Below are 10,532 nucleotides of genomic sequence, written 5' to 3'. Positions count from 1 at the left end.
CGGGAATGCAAGATAGCCCGTGTAGCGCAGGTGGGAAGGAAGCGGCTGGGAGCAGAGTCTTAGCCTCTAAGTCGTTTCGGTGTTTGGTCCTGGAATTTTGGCATCCTGGCTCTCTAGTTATATAGGGATGAATGAGAGTACTGGGGTGCTGAATGTCCTAACCCTTGAGGTACAAGCAGAATTGCTAAAGTCCTAGCTAAGTCTAACACAGAATGGACATCTTTTATACCACTCAATGACCCTCCACTTTCAGTCACAGAGGCATAGACCCAACTTCACTGACATTGCATGGAGAGATTTTCCTGGTGGCCATGACAGCAGTGGTCATGGAAACAGTATTTTAACTTTAAATCATTTCTTCCATGGATCCGAGGGCCAAAGACCAGAAAGTTCTGACTTTCTAGCCATGGCAGCAAGCAGCAAATAGTAAGTGTCCCTGGAGATGTTAGAAATATTTGAGGAGGGAAACTCTACAAGGCACTTGACTTCCTAAGAGTTAGGCAGAAGGATAGTTCAGGAAAATAAATATATAATATTAATACCAATGAGAATATCTCTGTACACACTGGTGGATGGAATCCACAATACTTGAGTTACATTTGAATTTATATTCCCACATGTTTATTTATTGATGTCTCAAAGAAATATTATTGCACATCTACTAGGTGTTAAACACTGTGTTGTACTCGGGGGACACAGTAGAAATACAATAGACGTGGCCTCTAACTTCCCTTTATGAAAATTTTAGTTTAGCTCTTGTATATCTCCAAGGAAACTTTACTGTTTTAAAATAATCTTTTCATTAATTTAAGGCATTGAAATCCAAGGACTAAAATAGAAACCTTGCAAGTATATATAATAAATAGCTAGGCATGGATGCTACATTTAGTGTATAGAAATACTGATGGTTGTTGCTATTGTTTTCTAAAATATGGTAGTGAGGCAGTACAGTTTCATTTATGTTCTCATCTGTAAAATGGTCCTTCTCCTCCAAGTGAGATGCTCAGCCTCTAGATTCTATCTCACAACTTTCGCATGCAGGAATGAAAGGGACACCTGGCCAGCCAGCCAGATGAACTAAATCCACCTCAGCAATCAAATGAATAACAGTGCAGCCAAAAAGGCTGATGTTAGATACTTCCAATTCAGGAAAGATAGGGCAAATAATTTTCCAACTCCAGACTCTCAAAAATAAAAAATCACTATTCCATTTTATGATAAATATGTTTGCTTAGAGTACTACCTACAATCTGAAATATAGCTTGGTCATTTGGATCCTCCTTAATGGTACTATGTACATGTCAACACCTGCCATGACAGGAATTAAGAATCAGTCAAATAAAATAAATGGGTATTAACATTTATGATGTGTTAGATTCTACTGGGCAGCAAGAATTTATCCATCCCTTCAAAGGGGGAAGTAGAATTAATATATGGTATGGTTCAGGCTCTCAAAAATTGTATGATTTTATTCGGAAGATAAAAGTAAAACACATGAAACAATGGTGAACAAGGGAAAAAAAGCAAAAATAAAGAGTAAATATTGAAAAAAGCATACAATAAAATACCAGAGTATGGCAGGTGCTAAGGAGAATCAGGTAAAATCATTGAAAGTAGCAATAGTTCAAGAATTCTTCACAGCCTAGATTGCATTTGTGCTGAGTCTTGAGAAAATGGCAAGTATTGATATTTCATAGGTACAAGTAAACTTAGGAAATTGCAGGTGGGGTAAACAAGGTGTAGGGAGTGGTATGAACTTGCTGTGCTTCTGGAGCAATAAGTAGACTGATCGAACTAGAATAAAAGATGAGATAAGATCACTTGAAAGAGTAGATGCTTTAGGGAGGACTTGAAAGCTAAGCAAAAACTTTTCTTAAAAATTTATTTAATGAAGTATAGTTGATTTACAATGTTGTGTTAATTTCTGCTGTACAGTGAAGTGATTCATATATATACATTATTTTTCATATTCTTTTCCATTATGGTTTATCACAGGATATTGAATATAGTTCTCTGTGCTATACAGTAGGACCTTGTTGTTTATCCATTCTGTATATAATAGTTTACATCTGATAATCCCAAATTCCCAATCCTTCCCTCCCCACCCCCTTCCCATTTGCAACCACAAGTCTGTTCTCTGTGTCTGTGAATCTATTTCTGTTTCGTAGTTCATTTGTGTCATATTTTAGACTCCACATATAAGTGATATCATATGATATTTGTCTTTATCTGACTTACTTCACTAAGTATGATAATCTCTAGGTCCATCCATGTTGCTGCAAATGGCATTATTTCATTCATTTTTATGGCTGAGTAGTACTCCATTGTATATATGTACCACATCTTCTTTATTCACTCATCTGTGGAAAGACAGTTAGGATGTTTCCATGTCTTGGCTGTTGTGAATAGTGCTAAGCAGACACATTTTACCATGGCTAGTGAGTAATAAACCACAGCAGATTCTGATGCTTCGAAGAAGCACATGCTATCATCAGTGGTTGTAGAAGAATTAATCTGATAACTGTGTGAGGGTTTGAGGAGAGAAGGACAAGTTGGAAAATAGTTAGCATACATGGCCACTGGTCAACAGTGAGTCATTTTTCCATATATAAAACATCAGGATTATCTGTAAGTGATTTGTTGGCATGAATGGATAAGAGTGCAAGTTAGAGAAGGGTAATTACATGAACAATTCAGGGATTGAGCAAGACTAAGGAGAGTGATGAGTTTGGGAAATGTGAGTTAGAAGGAGAAGACAGAAGATGGAATGTCTGCTATTTGGAAGGTCCTGGGTAACACGTGCTTTCTGTTGAGGAAACTCTCTTGGAAATCCCGTTAATAAGTAATCATTGGAGGACCTTAAAATTATTAGCAGGGCCCTGCCTCTGAATGACCTATAATTCCCCAGTGAAATATACACATCATGGAGCAATGTTTAGAGAAAAGAAGAATATCGAGGTCAATGTAAAACCCTCTATCCACAAACATGTCATTATACGAGATCATTCTAGATCAAAATGTGAAACATGCACCATGTTCAAATTAACATGCAAAATAAAGCATCAGCGTGGAGTGAATTTATGTGATTATACCATGAATAATTCATTAGCACAAGCAATACAATTAGCTTCTTATAATATAATGATATAACTGTTGCATTCATGTACAGTAAGCCTGACCCAAACTGTAATAATAACAAGAAGTTTGAAAGTAGAACAAAGCCCTAAATGTCTCAAACGCAAAGGACATGATGAAGTTTGCTGCTAAAGGGACAAATAGCAGTAAGTAGACAGAACAAGTTCATGCCTAAAATTGGTAAAGAATGGTGTGAATTTTATATGAGCATTTTATCAGACATCAAACAAAAATTACTTTTGTCAGTATAAGATCTAATTGATGTATTTGATAAATATGTCTCAACACATTTTAAAACTTATTGTATATAAAGCATGTAGTTAATAGTTGACCAGCTAGCTATTCTGAATAGCTAGCATTTTAACTATAAGAACATCTTTCTCAAACTTGCAGAAGGTAGAAATCTGGGGATTGAACACACACAAGATAATCAGTGCTTGGGTTGGATCAATAAGTAACTGGCACCTACAGTTTGCTTTTAACAGTATCATTACTTTGAAGAATATATGTTCAATTCACTTTAAAGTCCCATTTTAGCCATTTTCATAATGAAATTATATCTCTCCTGGACTTTCACTGTGTTGGTTTAGGCTGAGCTTGCCTATTATAGATACCCTGTGTGAGTTTCCTTGGAGCTTAATTTTTCTGCTCTTCTTTAAAATCCCCATGCTTTTATACATAGGAATCCAGCAGAGTAAAATATCTGAACACAGCTTCAGGTTATTCTAGTTGGTTTTACCTCAACAATAATTGATGGACAACAGTAAAATACATAAATTGAGAATGGTAAAGCAGAATGCTCATTTCTAGAAGGTACAACAAAAATAATCAAATGTTCTTGTTACCATTTATTTTTTAAAGATCTTTATTGGAGTATAATTGCTTTACAATGTTGTGTTAGCTTCTGCTGTATAACAAAGTGAATCAGCTATATGTATACATATATCCCCATATCCCCTCCCTCTTGTGTCTCCCTCCCACCCTCCTTATCCCACCCCTCTAGGTGATCTCCGAGCTGATCTCCCTGTGCAATGCAGCTGCTTCCCACTAGCTATCTATTTTACATTTGGTAGTGTATATATGTCAATACTACTCCCACTTCATCCCAGCTTACCATTCCCCCTCCCTGTGTCCTCAAGTCCATTCTCTAAATCTGCTTCTTTATTTCTGTTCTGCCCCTAGGTTCATCAGAACAACTTTTTTTTTTTAGATTACATTCACATGTATTACCATGTGGTATTTGTTTATCCCTTTCGGATTTCAACACTCTGTATGACAGACTCTAGGTCCATCCACCTCACTACAAATAGATCAAATTCGTTCCTTTTTATGGCTGAGTAATATTCCATTTTATATATGTGCCACATCTTCTTTATCTATTCATCTCTTGTTAGACACTTAGGTTGCTTCCATGTCCTGGCTATTGTAAATAGTGCTGCAATGATCATTGTGGTACATGTTGCTACAATGAACATTGTGGTACCTGTGTCTTTTTGAATTATGGTTTTCTCAGGGTATATGCCCAGTAGTGGGATTACTGGGTCATATGGTAGTTCTTTTTTAGATTTTTAAGGAACCTCCATACTGTTCTCCATAGTGGTTGTATCAACTTACATTCCCACCAACAGTGCAAGAGTGTTCCCTTTTCTCCACACCCTCTCCAGCATTTACTGTTTGTAGATTTTGTTGACGATGGCCATTCTGACCGGTGTGAGGTGACACCTCATTGTAGTTTTGATTTGCATTTCTCTAATGATTAATGATGTTCAGCATCCTTCCATGTGTTTGTTGGCAATCGGCATATTTTTTTAGAAAAATATCTATTTAGGTCTTCTGCCCATTTTTGGATTGAGTTGTTTGTTGTTTTTGATATTGAGCTACATGAGCTGCTTGTATAGTTTGGAGTTTAATCCTTCATCAGTTGCTTTGTTTGCAAATATGCAAATATTTTCTCCCATTCTGAGGGTTGTCTTTTCATCTTGTTTATGGTTTCCTTTGCTGTGCAAAAGATTTTATGTTTCATTAGTTTCCATTTGTTCATTTTTGTTTTTATTTCCATTATTCTGGGAGGTGGGTCAAAAAGAATCTTGCTGTGATTTATGTCATAGAGTGTTGTGCCTATGTTGTCCTCTAAGAGTTTTATAGTGTCTGGACTTACATTTAGGTCTTTAATCCATTTGGAGTTTATTTTTGTGTATGGTGTCAGGAAGTGTTCTAATTTCATTCTTTTAAATGTAGCTGTACAGTTTTTCCAGCACTACTTGTTGAAGAGGTTGTCTTTTCTCCATTGTATATTCTTGCCTCCTTTGTCAAAAATAAGATGACCATATGTGTGTGGGTTTATCTCTGGGCTTTCTATCCTGTTCCATTGATCTATATTTCTGTTTTTGTGCCAATACCATACTGTCTTGATTACTGTAACTTTGTAGTATAGCCTGAACTCAGGGAGCCTGATTCCTCCAGCTCCACTTTTTTCCCTCAAGATTGCTTTGGCCATTCAGGGTATTTTGTGTTTCCATAGAAACTGTGAAATTTTTTGTTATAGTTCTGAGAAAAATACCATTAGTAGTTTGATAGGAATTGCATTGAATCTGTAGATTGCTTTGGGTACTATAGTCCTTTTCACAATGTTGATTCTTCCAATCCAAGAACGTGGTATATCTTTCCATCTGTTTGTATAGTCTTTGATTTTTTTCATCAGAGTCTTACAGTTTTCTGCATACAGGTCTTTTGTCTCCTTAGGAAGGTTTATTCCAGGGCATTTTATTCCTTTTGTTGCATTGGTAAATGGGAGTGTTTCTTAATTTCTCTTTCAGATTTTTCATCATTAGTGTATAGGAATGCAAGAGATTTCTGTCCATTGATTTTGTATCCTGTTACTTTACCAAATTCACTGATTAGCTCTAGTAGTTTTCTGGTAGCATCTTTAGGATTCCTTAAGTATAGTATCATGTCATCTGCAAACACTGACAGTTTTACTTCTTTTCTGATTTGGATTCCTTTTATTTCTTTTTCTTCTCTGATTACCGTGGCTAAGACTTTCAAAACTATGTTGAATAATAGTGGTGAGAGTGAACAACCTTGTCTTGTTTCTGATCTTAGAGAAAATGGTTTCAGTTTTTCACTACTGAGAACGATGTTGGCTGTGGGTTTGTCATATATGGCCTTTATTATGTTGAGGTATGTTCCATCTATTCCTACTTTCTGGGGATTTTTTTACAGTAAATTGGCATTGAATTTTGTCAAAAGCTTCTTCTGAATCTATTGAGATTATCATATGGTTTTTATCCTTCATTTTGCTAATATGTTGTATCACATTGATTGATTTGTGTATATTGAAGAATCCTTGCATTCCTGGGATAAATCCCACTTGATCATGGTGTATGACCCTTTTAACATGCTGTTGGATTCTGTTTACTAGTATTTTGTTGAGGATTTTTGCATCTATATTCATCAGTGATATTGGCCTGTAGTTTTCTTTTTTGTGTGACATCTTTGTCTGGTTAGGGTATCAGGGCCATAACGGCCTTGTAGAATGAGTTTGGGAGTGTTCCTCCCAATGCTATATTTTGGAAGAGTTTGAGAAGGGTAGGTGTTAGGTCTTCTCTAAATGTTTGGTAGAATTCACCTGTGAAGACATCTTGTCCTGGCCTTTTTTTGTTGGAAGATTTTTAATCACAGTTTCAGTTTCAGTGCTTGTGATTCATCTGTTTATATTTTCTATTTCTTCCTGGTTCAGTCTTCCTGAAATTCAGACAAATTTTCTAAAAATTTGTCCATTTCTTCCAGGTTGTCCATTTTATTGGCATATAGTTGCTTGTAGTAATCTCTCATAATGCTCTGTAATTCTACAGTGTCAGTTGTTACTTTTCCTTGTCATTTCTAATTCTGTTGATTTGAGTCTTCTCCCTTTTTTTCTTGATGGGTCTGGCTAATGGGTTATCAATTTTGTTTATCTTCTCAAAGGACCAGCTTTTAGTTTTATTGATCTTTGCAATTGTTTCCTTCATTTCTTTTTCATTTATTTCTGCTTTGATCTTTATGATTTCTTTCCTTCTACTAACTTTGGGTCTATTTTGTTCCTCTTCTCTAGTTCTTTTATGTGTAAGGTTTTAGGTGTAAAGTGTAACTGCTTTTGCTGAATCCCATAGGTTTGGGATCATCGTGTTCTCATTGTCATTTGTCTGTAGGTATTTTCTGATTTCCTCTTTGATTTTTTCAGTGATCTCTTGGTTATTTAGTAGTGTATTGTTAAGCCTCCATGTGTTTGTGGGTTTTTTTTGAATTTTTGAACATGTGTTTGTATTTTTTACATTTTTTTCCTGTAATTGATATCTAGTATCATAGCATTGTGGTTGGAAATGATGCTTGATAAGATTTCAATTTTCTTAAATTTACCAAGGCTTCATTTGTGACCCAAGATATGATCTATCCTTGAAAATATTCCATGAGTTCTTGATAAGAAAGTGTATTCTGTTGTTTTTGGATGGAATGTCCAAAAATATCAATTAAGTCCATATTGTGTAATGTGTTGTTTAAAGCTTGTGTTTCCTTATTTATTTTCATTTTGGATGATCTGTCCATTGGTGAATGTGGGGTGTTAAAGTCCCTGACTATTATTGTGTTACTGTCTATTTCCCCTTTTATGGCTGTTAACATTTGCCTTATGTATTGATTTGCTCCTATGTTGGGTGCATAAATATTTACAATTGTTCTATCTTCTTCTTGGATTGATCCCTTGATCATTATGTAGTGTCCTTCTTTGTCTCTTGTAATAGTCTTTATTTTAAAGCCTATTTTGTCTGAGATGAGAATTGCTACTCCAGCTTTCTTTTGATTTCCATTTGTATGGAATATCTTTTTCCACCCCCTCACTTTCAGTCTGAATGTGTTCCTTGGTCTAAAGTGGGTCTCTTGTAGACAGCGTATATATGGGACTTGTTTCTGTATCCTCCGCCAGCCTGTGTCTTTTGGTTGGAGCATTTAACCCATTTACATTTAAGGTAATTATCGATATGTATGTTTCTATTACCATTTTCTTAATTGTTTGGGGTTTGTTATTCTATGTCTTTTCCTTCTATTGTGTTTCCTGCCTAGAGAAGTTCTTTTAGCATTTGTGGTAAAGCTGGTTTGGTGGTGCTGAATACTCTTAACTTTTGCTTGTCTGTTAAGGTTTTAATTTCTCCTTTGAATCTAAATGTGATGCTTGCTGGGTAGAGTAATCTTGTTTGTAGGTTTTTCCCTTTCATCACTTTAAAAATGTCCTGCCACTCCCTTCTGGCTCACAGAGTTTTGCTCAAAGATCAGCTGTTAAACTTTTGAGGATTCCTTTGTATTTTATTTGTTGCTTTTCCCTTGCTGCATTTAATGCTTTTTCTTTGTATTCCGTTTTTGATAGTATGATTTATATGTGTCTTGGTGTTTTTCTCCTTGGATTTATCCTGTATGTGACTCTCTGCACTTCCTGGAATTGATTATTTCCTTTCCCATGTTAGGGAAGTTTTCAACTATAATCTCTTCAAATATTTTCTCAGACCATTTATTTTTCTCTTCGTCTTCTGGGACCCCTATTATTTGAATGTTAGTGCATTTAATGTTGTCCCACAGGTCTCTGAGACTGTCCTCAATTCTTTTCATTCTTTATTCTACTCTGCAGTAGTTATTTCCAGTAATTTATCTTCCAGGTCACTTATCTGTTCTTCTGCTTCAGTTTTTCTGCTATGATTCCTTCCAGAATATTTTTAGTTTCACTTATTGTGTTGTTCATCATTGTTTGTTTGCTCTTTAGTTCTTCTAGGTCCTTGTTAAATGTTTCTTGTATTTTCTCCATTCTTTTTCTGAGATTTTGGATCACCTTTACTATCATTATTCTGAATTCTTTTTCAGGTAGACTGCCTATTCCCTCTTCATTTGTTTGGTCTGGTGGGTTTTTACCTTGCTCCTTCATCTGTTACATATTTCTCTGTCTTCTCATTTTGTTTAACTTATTGTGTTTGGGGTCTCCTTTTCACAGGCTGCTGGTTCATAGTTCCTGTTGTTTATGGTGTCTGCCCTGCGTGAGTGAGTTTTGTTCAACAGCTTGTGTAGGCTTCCTGGTGGAGGGGGCTGGTGCCTGTTTTCTCATGGGTAGGGCTAGATCTTGTCTTTCTGGTGGGCAGGGCTATGTCTGGCAGTGTGTTTTGGGGTGTCTGTGAACTTAGTATGATTTTAGGTAGCCTCTCTGTTAATGGGTGGGATTGTGTTCCTGTCTTGCTAGTTTATTTGCATGAGGCATGCATCACTGGAGCTTACTGGCTGTTGGGTGGAGCTGAGTGTTTGTGTTGGGATGGAGATCTCTGGGAGAGCTCTCGCCAATTGATATTACGTGGACCCAAGAGGTCTCTGGTGGTAATGTACTGAACTAGCCTCTCCTACCTTGGGGGCTCAGGCCTGATACCAGGCCAGTGCACCACAACCCTGTCAGCCACATGGCTCAGAAGACAATGGAGAAAAAAAGAAAGAAAAAACAAACCAATAAATAAAGAAAATGAAAATAAAAATTAAAAATGTATTAAAATAAAATATAATAATAATAAAAAGGAGAGAGCACCAAACCAATAAACAAATTCACCAATGATAACAAGTTCTAAAAACTAAACTAAGATAAACATAAAAATCAGATACTGATCAGTCACAGACATCAAACACGAAGTCTACAGTTGCTCCCCAAGTCCACCACCTCAATTTTGGGATGATTCATTGTTTATTCAGGTATTCCACAGATTCAGAGTACATCCAGTTGATTGTGGGGATTTAATCTGCTGCTTCTGAGTTTGCAAGAGAAATTTCCCTTTCTCTTCTTTGTTCACACAGCTCCTGGAGTTCAGTTTTGGTTTTGGCCCTACCTCTGCGTGTAGGTCGCCCTTAGGCATCTGTTCCCCTCCCAGACAGGAGAGAGTTAAAGCAGCGGCTGATTAGGGCACTCTTGTTCATTCAGGCCAGCATTGGGAAGGGTACGGTAGTCATAACTGGAATGCGGGGTGAGCCTGTGACAGCAGTGGCCAGCGTGACATTGCAACAGCCTGAGGCATGCTGTGTGTTCTCCCAGGGAAGTAGTCCTTGGATCATGGGACCCTGGCAGTTGTGGGCTGCACAGGCTCCTGGGAGGTGTGTGGATAGTGACCTGTGCTTGCATACAGGATTCTTGGTGGCAGAAGCAGCAGCAGTGTTAGCGTTTCATGCCCATCTCTGGGGTCCAACCTGATAGCCATGGCTCATGCCCGTCTCCGGAGCTCGCTTAGGCAGTGCTCTGCCTTCTATGGGCACACAGGGAAGGAATCCCCTCTCCTTGCGCACCTCGAAACAATGGTGTCTTGCCTCTTCGGCACATCCAGACATTTTCCTGGATTCCCTCCCGG

The sequence above is a fragment of the Pseudorca crassidens genome, chromosome 5 (assembly GCF_039906515.1).
Source record: "Pseudorca crassidens isolate mPseCra1 chromosome 5, mPseCra1.hap1, whole genome shotgun sequence".
Taxonomy (NCBI): Eukaryota; Metazoa; Chordata; class Mammalia; order Artiodactyla; family Delphinidae; genus Pseudorca; species Pseudorca crassidens.
This window is presented reverse-complemented; position numbering follows the sequence as displayed.